The 12,152-nt window shown below is 27.4% G+C and overlaps 1 protein-coding gene across 3 annotated transcripts in view; it reads left to right on the top strand.

The window, feature by feature from the left end:
* The first annotated feature begins 9,927 nt into the window (after positions 1-9,927).
* Positions 9,928-12,152, top strand: part of LOC140919004 (uncharacterized) — a 9,504-nt gene continuing 7,279 nt past the window's right edge. For all 3 annotated transcript variants that reach the window (XR_012161539.1, XR_012161538.1, XM_073364264.1), the window contains exon 1: positions 9,928-10,190. The gene's annotated coding sequence lies outside the window, so the exon portion shown is untranslated. The remainder of the gene's footprint in view (positions 10,191-12,152) is intronic.

Below are 12,152 nucleotides of genomic sequence, written 5' to 3'. Positions count from 1 at the left end.
GTCAGATATGGCAATAATGGATAAGTGTTGCCTTAAAACAACACAACAAGAACATTGATAAAATGTTGATATAGCTTAAAGGCAACAATTTTAAACTGTATTTATATATGTAAAATAAATTTTTATTTTTCTATTATTTTAATTCAAATATATTTTGCCATTATTTTATGATAATAAATTAATGTTTATATAATCAATTTAATGACATACACAAATTGAACCAAGGAAAACATAATGCAAATTTAACACAAATTATTAACAAAGTTGTATTCAAATAAATGGTAGTAAACAAGTTATAAAATAATTAATAAAATTTAATACTTAAAGTACGAGTCTAACAAAATATATAGTTTGTTGAAGTTTTGATACTTCAAACAAGTACATGTCTAATAAAAAAAACATCGTTCAAAAAATCATAATCTAAATCATTCAAGTGTGTCTTCTTCATATTTATCATCTACATCGTCCTCTTCAAATTTGTCTTATATGTCGTTCTCTTCAAATTCATCGCCTTCATCGTCATCTTAAAATAATTCATCATCATCTTCATTGTTACCTTGGTGCATAGTAAAATAAAAACAAAAATAATGATGTGATAACAATGAAATAATAAATTCTCTATTAATTAAAAAATACAATTAATAGGTAGTATACATCACTCAATTATTTGGAGAGTAAATAGACAATTGGTCCTTGAAATTGTATGCATCGATCAATTTAGTTTCAGAATTTTTTAAATTGGTAAATATATATTTAAAATTATAAAATAATTATAGTCTGTATAAACTTTTATCTTAAGTATTATAATGTGACATCTTAATTGAATATTTGATCTTTCCATGTTGATCCCACGTCAATATCTTCACAATGTTAATCAATTATTTGATAAAATTTAAATATTTTATAGATTAGTTTGTCTATAACACTACAACGCTTTTGCTTTTTAACAACATTTAAAAACTGTTGCCAAAACACGAAAAAATGTTGCCAAAGAGTATAAGCAACATTTTTTGGCGTCTCATATGCGAGTGTTGCCTATTACCTTTGGCAACATTTTTCTCGCACTTTTTGAAACACTATTTATAAATATTGTCTAAACTATAGGAATATGGAACAATTTTTCAATGCGTCTAAGGCAACATTTATCAATTATTGTCAGATATGGCAATAATGGATAAGTGTTGCCTTAAAACAACACAACAAGAACATTGATAAAATGTTGATATAGCTTAAAGGCAACAATTTTAAACTGTATTTATATATGTAAAATAAATTTTTATTTTTCTATTATTTTAATTCAAATATATTTTGCCATTATTTTATGATAATAAATTAATGTTTATATAATCAATTTAATGACATACACAAATTGAACCAAGGAAAACATAATGCAAATTTAACACAAATTATTAACAAAGTTGTATTCAAATAAATGGTAGTAAACAAGTTATAAAATAATTAATAAAATTTAATACTTAAAGTACGAGTCTAACAAAATATATAGTTTGTTGAAGTTTTGATACTTCAAACAAGTACATGTCTAATAAAAAAAACATCGTTCAAAAAATCATAATCTAAATCATTCAAGTGTGTCTTCTTCATATTTATCATCTACATCGTCCTCTTCAAATTTGTCTTATATGTCGTTCTCTTCAAATTCATCGCCTTCATCGTCATCTTAAAATAATTCATCATCATCTTCATTGTTACCTTGGTGCATAGTAAAATAAAAACAAAAATAATGATGAAACAGAACTCGCGAATAGAAACAAAACATAAACATAAAATGCACGCAAAACAAAATCACATAAATGCAAACAAAAATAGAATTGGGCAAAAATAGAACCGCAAGTAGAAACTCAAAAATGCAAGAATGATAATAATTAATAAGAATAATTTTGTTTTGTTTACGAGTTAATAAACTTTTCTTTAAATTTTAATAAAAATTTAATATTTAAATATGTAATTGAAATAATTTATCTAGCAAAAAATCTCATCAGGTTTAAATTTTTTAAAGGTAGCAATTGAAAAATGTTCCTAGAAATTCCTAAGGGGACAATTGTCATATATTGTCAAAAAGCTACCACATAGACGTTTCAAAATTGTTCCCATAAATATTTTATAGAACGTTTATATAGTGTTGCAAGAACAGTGATGACAACACACATAAAATCCACTTTCAAGCAACACTTTACACATGTTGCTTAAAAAAGTATTGCTAGAGACCACAATTGTTGTAGTGTATAATCACTACACGCTAGTGATATAACAACAATTTCCTCGGGAAGATGACATTTATGTGGAGTCAACGTAGATAAATCAATTATTCAATTATAATGTCACTTCAAAATATCTAATAGTAATAATTTACATATATACTATTTTGATTGATATTTTACAATTTTAATAATAAATTTGAGTGATTTAACTAATTTTGGATTTTTTATGTAAATATCCCACTTTTATTTTTTAATTACTGAATTGCCTTAGTTTGAAAAGTATTTACGCGAATGCTCTGTTTTTTTTTTTTTTCAAATAGAAAGTCGCTTCTCTGTGCAAAGACTAGTTGTAGGTCGTATTCCGGAGAAGCGGTCTTTTATAATAGTTTAAAAAAAATTTCTTCAACTGGTCGCTTCCGAAGAAACAACTTTCTACTTAAAATAAAAAATAAATAAAAAAGTAAAAGTGAGATATTTGAATAAAAAATCCACTAATTTGACTGATATATCAACATGTATTTTCATTTGTTGTGTGGGCAATCGTAATAACTTTTCAAGCTCCGCCTGCCAGTGAAATGATTCACTGACTTTTGAAAAGAAAGTCACAACTTGACCATATCTTATGACACATAAATTCAATTCTCGATGACGATGGATGGAGAGGGGATAGAACAAGTCAAGGTCAAACATTTTAGTATTTTCTACAAATATATGCTACATTTCAACATTTCAAAAAATTAAATAGAATAATTATTTTCTTAAATTGTTTCTATTAATCATTGATATATTTTATTTATCATAAATATAAAATAAATAATAATAATTTAAAAATGATACATAAAATATTAATTAAAGAAAATAATTAAAATTAATAAAAATTAATATTTTTTTGTAAAAGTGACATTAAGTAGAATGGAGAGATACATTTTTGTTGGTCAACATTTTAATTGTATTCTAACGAAATTTATTGAGTAAAAAAAACAACCAATTTGCATCTCCAAATTCAATGAATTTGTCTTTAATGACTCACATCTACTGATTCTTATCCTATAAGATAAGAGAACGTTAATGGTGTTTTCTGAATATTGGTTAAACAATCAAAAGAGTTAAATTTGTATTAAAAAAATCATGTATTTACTATATTAATAAATGTTTGACTTCTATTTTCATAGCAAATTTTTATTTTATTGATTCTTTAACTAATGTTCTTAGGGCATTCACTAAGATATCTTGTAGGAAGAAAATATTGCCTCTCAATATATAATTTCATTTCAAACTGATGCTTTTATTTTTATTTAAATATATTTTTTAATAATAGTATTATTTTTTTGGAATATAAAAAGTTAATTTTAAATATATATATATATATATATATATATATATATATATATAAATATAGAAAAAAGACAATTTGAACTTTAATAACTGTCATATCCAAAATGTATAAGTTAATTATATATTCTATCAAATTTTTTTAAATATATATCAAACAAAAGTGTCAAAGGGGTTTTACACATAGAGAAATTAGGATTTGGATCATCTACTTTAAATTTTTCTACAATTATAAAATCTGTTGCAAATGCAGTTGGAGATCTAATTTGGGGAGAATATATATCCATATTTATTGTCATTGTCCCAAAAATATTCATACATTAATTATTTAATGTTGTGATGAGATGATCATTATAATTAGGGATATAATTGTAATATATATTTCTTTTTTACACGAAATCAAAAAAGTTAAATGCACTTAACTATCGTCTTGAACAATCGTAAAAGTATGCATTTTATTTATAATTGAAATAGAATGGAGTAGCTCATTCTTAAAATTTAAGACTCTCTTAATTAGACCATCATATTAAAGAAAATTGGTATTTTTTTTATAGACAAATATTAATATGTTAGTATTTTCTCTTTGGTCATAGTTTGAACTCTTTCACCCTCAACTTTTTCAATTTCTTAGTTCAAATGAGTTGAACTATTCAACCCCAGTTAGTATTATTATTTGATTTGAGATAGGATTTCATATGTAATTGGAGTAAATTTTTGGGTGTGGATATGCTGTTTCAAAGAAGCAATTGGTGGATGGTACTTGCAAACATTTCAATACTCAAGTTAATTAGTGCTTGAATGAGGCTAGTGAGAGGTGGAAATCAAGTGCAAATATTTTGACATGTTGGATGCACTTTTTTTTATGTATTGTGCTCTATGAGTTGTATATAAACCCTGACAATTTTGTTTGTCGTCGGAAAAAAATTTCTTAGTAGATTGAAGAAAGTATTTTTATTATTTGGGAATGTTCGCAATTTGATTCGTCGATTTTGAGAAAAAATGGCATATGATCTAAAGATTAACATAGAACGTAGTTTAGTTTGATTTTAGATCACATCCTTAAAATGTCATATATGATCTATTTTTCTTATTTATTTTGAATTAATTTTTGACAGTTGTTCATTCACCTTCTAATGTTAACTCAAAATATTACCAAATTGGAACTTCCAATAAATCATTAATGTAATTTTTTCACTACCAAATTAAATTTTTCACTACTACATCTTAAAATTAAGTAAAATACCGAAAATTATAAGAGATTAAAAGAACATCCACTTTTTTTTCTTCTTCAAATTCCTCAGTCTAACAAAACTCCAAGTACTAGAGGATTTTCTATTTTTTTTTTAAGTTTAAGCAACTACATCAATCAAGCTATTTAAAAGTAGGCAGCAATATATTAAATCAGTATTTTTATATGTAAATAATATAGTACAATAATAACAGAGTATTAAAATATAATTAGAACTGATTCTTTCTTAAGAAAGTAAGAATTTCAAGTACGTGAATGTGATTAATTTTATGAGACTTGTTAGCACTTGAACTTCTACAATTTCTCTGAGCATTGGCCTTTCTTTTATATGCATTTTAGAGCAATTAATAATGGTCAAAAGAGTTGTTGGTAATGCTCTGTCAATTTTGACCAAAACCAATATATATGAATAAAAATATTTCAGTCTTTTGAATACTTTTGAACTCTATTGATTAAGCTGATTTCTTTGTTCTTGATCAGATTTCTCTTGTGTTTAATGATCCTTTATACTTCAGATATATTTGTTGATGTCTTTGTTGATGATGAACTTCTGCAGAATTTTAGTGAAAATTCTGAAGATTGATAATCAATTTGGAGTTCTAGTCTTTGAACTTTCTTGAGATTGATGATCAATCTAGAGGTTCAATCTTGATCATTTTGGATGTCTTCTTAATTAATTTGGATGTCTTGTACAATTCAAGATTGTTTAACTTTCTTGACAGTCAAGCTGGAGAAGGTTCAGACTTGTTTCAACTTGCTTGATTCATGACCTTTTCTCTTTGTGATTCGAATGGTTTCTTTGATTAGAATGGATCCTACTTGATCCTTGTTAAGTACACATAACATAAGTGTAAATTCCAGAGGCATAATCTTCTTTAAACTAATGGAGATTGATTGATATTGAGGATGTGATGATCAATCTTGATCTTGGAGAACATTCTTCATTTTCACATATTTTGTCTAGAATGATCTATTTTCTTATCTTTTTAGTTTTTATCCGATTTCTTTGTTTTGATTGAGTCCTATCTTTGAATTAATCAACTTAAAAGCACAAGTTAAATTAACATAATATTTATAATCATAATTAACATTCTTAATTAACCTTTGTTTATTTTTATCAAAACTTAAATCGAGAGTTTGTCTTAATAGAACATTATGGTTTCAAAGAAGAACGTTATGGATTGAACAACACACATGCCTATTAGATCTCACTCTGAACAGACATTCTCTTCAAGATTAGCAATGGCTATAAAGAGTCTTTTCTAACTTTCTCCGTAAGAACATCAAGATGAAAACAATACCAAGAATTTTCAGTGCAATCATTCTAATACTTAAACAATCATACTCACGCCAAAAAAAAAAAAAAAACTCTTCAATCAAGCAAAAACTCTAGTTTTCTCTTACTATATTCACTCTAACCCTAACTTTCTTTGTTTTCTCCTCACTCAAAGGAAATTCCAAAGAATCAACCAATTCATTCATCACCCTATCACACTTCTTAAACATTTGAATCTCCCTAAAAAAGACCACAAGAATTTTTCTTCTCTCTCTTCTTCGACTCTTCCAAAATCCGTCCGCGCAATATCATCGGAGCAACCCATGAAAACTTTCGCGTAATCGAAAGGTGGATATTTAACCCCTATCTTGACAAGGTATTGCAACCACAAGAGCCCACATTGTAAACAACAAAATTGAATTCATTGTAAAAATTGGCAATGCAAGACCATTTGAAGCCACATATCACTGCTCTTAGGAAAACTAAGATTGTTCCATATTACTTGTAGTTGTCTAGCCGCCGACCAATTTCTTGATACACTCCAAAAAAATTACTTTGTCTAAATATTGTGTCTAAATTTTTGTATCCACACAAGAATTGCTCTTTCCAATAAATTGTATGGAAATAGATCATGCAGTAGCTTGTTTATTCATTACATGATCTCCAACATATACTACTACTGAAATATAATATTTTTGATCTTTTAGGTAAGTTTTTGCAAATTACAAGATTCACATTTCACAAACTCACACCTGGTAACAAATTCAAATTTTTTAATTAATAGGTATAAAATTATATATTATAAATATTTTGTGTAAACAAATATTCAGGTATTTTGGTGCTAGTACTAGTAGCTATGTTGCTTGTTTGTTTATATCATTTACAGGAGCATTTACTAGTAGACTTTTTTATTTATTTATTTATTGAAAATATAGAGATAAAGCGGTTGCAAAATTATATATATATATAGAAATTATAAAAATTAAAATTGTGTGCAATTTAATTTCATTTGATTTTATTTAAAAGATTTAAATGTATTTATGGTCTTTATATTTTGCTCAAAATAAATTTTTAGTTTTTAAAATTGATTTTTTTTATCTTTATTAATTAATTCTTGAGATTTATTTTGTCTCTATCATATTTTAGGATGTGACACTTTCATTAATGATACAAAACTTAGATAATATTTGTGAATCTGAAAAACTATTTTTCATGTCATTAGTGTTGTATTTAATTTTATTATTTATTTTTTCATATATTAAAATATTAAGTCTATTATAAAATATTAATAATGGCCAAAATCCATTAATACACAATTTTTAAGTTATGCTAGTTACATATATATATATATATATTTTGGTAATTCACACCATTTTGTGGTAATACTAGTTACATATATATGTTTCTTTTTAACATCACTTTCATTTCCTACCTAAAAAAAATCATTTTCGTTCATTCCTACATAGACCTTAGTTACTTTTAATGTTTTACATCCACATACAGATTGAATGCACATCCATGGACTTTGATTTTACACCCTTCGTTTTACTATCATAAAAAGTTTTTATACTATAAATAAATTATACCTATCAAATTATAAAATATATTTGATTTTAACTACTTTAAAGTCACATGAATTATTATATTTATGACTTATACTAATGATGTATAACAATCAAATATTTATGTTATGTTTTTTTTGTCTGGTGATCAACCGATCATTACACTATCATATAATATGTACTTTGTGGAAATTAATTATATTGTGTGAGTATATTTTCAAAACAAAAATCAATTTTGTCCTTTTTTTTTTTCTTCTACAATAATAAAATGAACTGAATTCGTTATATCATTTTAACTGTTTGCATGTCTCAAGAAATATATAGAAGTTAGAAAGAATGCTTTTATTTTATTGCTTTAAAAACTAAAGTTAACATGCAAATACCGATACTTCTTGTCACTTCTAGGTGACCTCTCTATTTCTATTTGATTCCAATTCCAATAGGTTGCCAAAAGGGATAATTTGTTTAAGGGGGATAGGGAAAGAAAATTGAACCCTTCACCATAATTGAAATTTCTAATATGTGTTTGGTGCTCAATTGTCCTTTATGTCAATTTGTCATTTTTCTCCTTTTTCATGGATTAATGTAATTATAATTGTTAATATTATTAGTCTTTTACAAAAGATAGTGAATGAACTTGTTATCTCCCTTTCACATTTATCTACCTAGTAATTTGATATATTTTCCCTTTTGATAGGTGACTTTTTAATTGAAATGAAAAAGTAGTAATATATTCTTTAAACTTGAAATTGTTTTACTCTTTTTAATCACTCATTTTTTATTCATTTTTCCCTTGCAGAAAAGGTTTATGGGGAGCTAATCCTCCGGTCAGTATTACGAATGAAAGAAATTCTGGCCAGGTGATACTAGTTTTTTGAGACATAATGTGAGATATTTCCAAAATATTGGATAACATATGTATGTATAATTTGTTATACATAGCATGATATTGATGTTGGTTTGGTGGTTGTGTTTATTCTTTCCTAACATGCGATCCTGAGTTTGAATCTGCGTATTGCCTTCTTTTTGGTAAAATTCCCTTTTGAAAAGGCGCAACTCTTAAATAAAAATGAAAAGTCACGCAACTCTTAAATAAAAATGAAAAGTCACATCTATTGGATTCGAACCCAGGACCTTCTCGCGAAACAGAGGCATTGTTTTGCCACCAGTGCAATGCTTCAGTAAATAACTAAATGTTAAATGTATATAGCCCTTCGTAAACAGTGGCAGAACCAAGAATTGCAACTTTTCTCAAGTGACATTATTTTTCCTATAAATAGGGTCACTTTGGACATAATGCAAACAACGAATTCAAGTATTTGCCATCCATTTTCTTTCACTCATTCTCATATACTAAGTCAACTTATTCTTTTCTAATGCATGAGAAAAGAATAGGTAACATTATTTTGTAACATACTATTGAAAGATATTATTGGTGTGATACTGCAAATCATATCAATGTTTCCAAAGTACCCTAAAGGGGATTCGCTGGTTATCTCATTTGCATCTGATTGGTGGGGGCGAGTCGAACCTAAAGGCTAGTGTAACAACACGCTTTGGAATTTGCTACATATAATCTTCATCAACAACTTCACTATTAAAGTCTTGCAGTAGTTGTCACCAAAACAGATCCAACAATCTTTAGGTTCGATTTTATATTCAATCAATGGCTGCATCACTCAAAGAAATTACTTCTAATTTTGTGAAGTTGGAGAAATTCGATGGAGGAAATTTTATCTGTTGGCAGAAAAAGATGAAATTTCTCCTTACAACTTTGAAGGTGTTGTATGTTCTGAACACCACAAGACCGCTGGAGAAGGAAGCGAAAACATTAGCAGAAACAAGAGTGTAAGACCCATAGTTTTAAATCATAAATTATGCAATTTTAGGGTATTTTAGTGTTGAACTCTGAGGCTTTTTAGCCAAATTATTGTATTTTAGTGTTTTGTGAATTTAATGCCAAAAATATTTTTGGATCCCCGATTAAATTATTCGTCGAGCAATAGTTTTATTTATTTACGTTACGAAGAATTTAATACCAGACAATTTTGTTAAAAATACATCGGGTTGCTGAAAATTGTATCTGTCAACTGAGTTGCGACGAGAGTTGATACTTTTAACAAAAAGTGGTTTGAGAAGTGATGGGTGAAATGATAATTTTATAAAATATCTAGATATTTTTAGAATATTTGTGGTTTGGTTTTAATAATATATATATATATATATATATATATATATATATATATATATAAAGTAATGTATGTATATATATAGACAAGAAAGCAAGGAAACGGACACAAAGAAACACAGAAACGTGAATCTTCTTCTCCTTCTTTCCTTTCCTTTGTTTTCCAAAAACGAAACTAAAACCATAAAACATAAACATTCATTAAACTACTAGATCTAAGCTTCCATTCGAGAAGTGACAGAAGGGAAAGTTGCTCATCTCCATGCTACGGTGCTAGTGAGCCAACTTTGGAAGTGACGTCACAAACTTACATTTTACCGGAGTTAATAGCGGTGCCGTAATCGCGTGTTAGAGCTATGTTAAGGTAAGGGCTCCTTCCAAACTTTTAGTTTGCATTTAGGACATTATTTGTGATTTTTTTGGAAAAGAAATTTGATGTATTTTAGGTGTGATTTTGTGAAAAATGAATTTAATTTGTTTATGTGTGATTTAGTTGAAATTGAATTTAGCTTGTTTTGAGTTGTGTTTTGTAGTGATTGAATCTCATAATATATGTTGTTATTTATTTATTTATTGATTGGTTATGAAATTGGGACTATGAGTAACATGTTTGTATTTTGAATTCATGGTTAGAGTTTTTATATTTCCGAAATTGGGGATTTTGTGATTATGCAATTGTGGATTTTTATATATCTAAGATTGGTACAGATTTCTTTTTGTATCTATTTGATTGTTGTTGATTTCAACACGTTGTTTTGTTGTAGATATATTTTGAGGTCTTGCTTTTGCATGGTGATAGTGGCATTTTGAAATTGTTGTTGAATTAACTATGAGTTTGTTGTGGGATATGACTGATCAAACCCATACAAGCCGAATCAGTGTGTTACTTGGTTTGTTCAATTTTGCTGTTTTTTTTTATTAAAGAAAAAGGGGCATGAATAACTGAAAACTACAGTTTTGTGTATTGTGTTGTTGTATGTATTAAAAACTTCAGAAATATCTTAGTTTATGAATGAGCAATATGATAGAGTTTCTAAATGGAAATATTCTGGAGTTCTTGGAGTTAGTATTGTAGAAGGTAATGTGCTCAAGTTAAGGGGATCAATCTAATGCAAGTGTGTGGAGATGGGTTTGAAGGTTTTTTTTTTTTTACAAAGACGGTTTGAAGGTTATTAAGAAAGAAGAATGGAGTTTACTTTATTGTGTATAATTGTTTTAGTTATTTTAGATTTGTGAAGCAGAACATGGAGATAAATTATTTTGGTTCAATTTTTTTTATAAATATTTTGCTTCTTAAAACAAAATGTTGTCTGATGTGCCCAAAATTGGTTGTTGTTGTTGCTATTGATGTTACCAAATGAGCAAAAAGATAGATTGAAATTAAAAATGGTTAGAGTTTAAAACGTTACTATTTTAATTACTCTTGGACTAAGTTTCAAAAGAAAAAAGGTTTAAAGTATTTTATTAATTCAAAAATTTCGGTGCTTTAATAGTCGAGTGCGTGTATGTGAAATTTGGACAATATTTGTTTTATTTAATTTTAAGTAAATAATATAGATTATTTGGTTTTAAAAGTTTGGTGTGTGAGAAAGATTTAATTTGGGAATTTTGTTGTGTTTGGATTAGTTTTATTGTGAACAAATTGTTATAAATATTCATGTTTATGTAGTTAGCTCCTTGAGTCTCGAAAAGGAATCGAGACCGTTGGCACCGAGTTAGCGGTGGGGAGAACTCTGATATATTAATGTTGTTGTGGTGATTTATGGTTGAAAATTTTAGATATTGAATATGAGTGATTAATATTTGAAAATTGTAGTGACTCATGTTTGGTGAAATTAATGTGTTCATAATTAATATTATGAATTTTGTTAGAAGAAGTTTATGTGTGGATTGGTGGAAAATGAATTTAATTCAATTTATGTGTAAATTGGATTTGAAGATGTGATTTATGTGTGTTTGTAGAAATTAAAATTAGTGTGAATAATTATGTTTGAGTATGCTCTGTGTTGTATCTGAAAAATCATTAGTGTTAAATGAGTATTAAAAATGGGGAATCTTTTAATAGTTGCATTTACTTAATGATTGTGGTGAAAAGAGTCAGAGTATGCTCATGCATTTCATAGTACATGGTGACCGCTATAGGGCCATGGTGATAGTGGTGACCGTGATGGGCCACGGGATGATGCCATGTGAATTGTTGGTTCATCTTATCCTTGCGGGGATTGTCGCGTCGTGCTGATCTATGAGAGATTGCACTCTAGAATGTGCTGATCTGTGAGCGATTGCACTCTAGAAAATCGTGTTGGTCTGTGAGAGACTGTACGCT

This window comes from Cicer arietinum, chromosome 8 (genome assembly GCF_000331145.2).
Source record: "Cicer arietinum cultivar CDC Frontier isolate Library 1 chromosome 8, Cicar.CDCFrontier_v2.0, whole genome shotgun sequence".
Taxonomy (NCBI): Eukaryota; Viridiplantae; Streptophyta; class Magnoliopsida; order Fabales; family Fabaceae; genus Cicer; species Cicer arietinum.
This window is presented reverse-complemented; position numbering and strand designations above follow the sequence as displayed.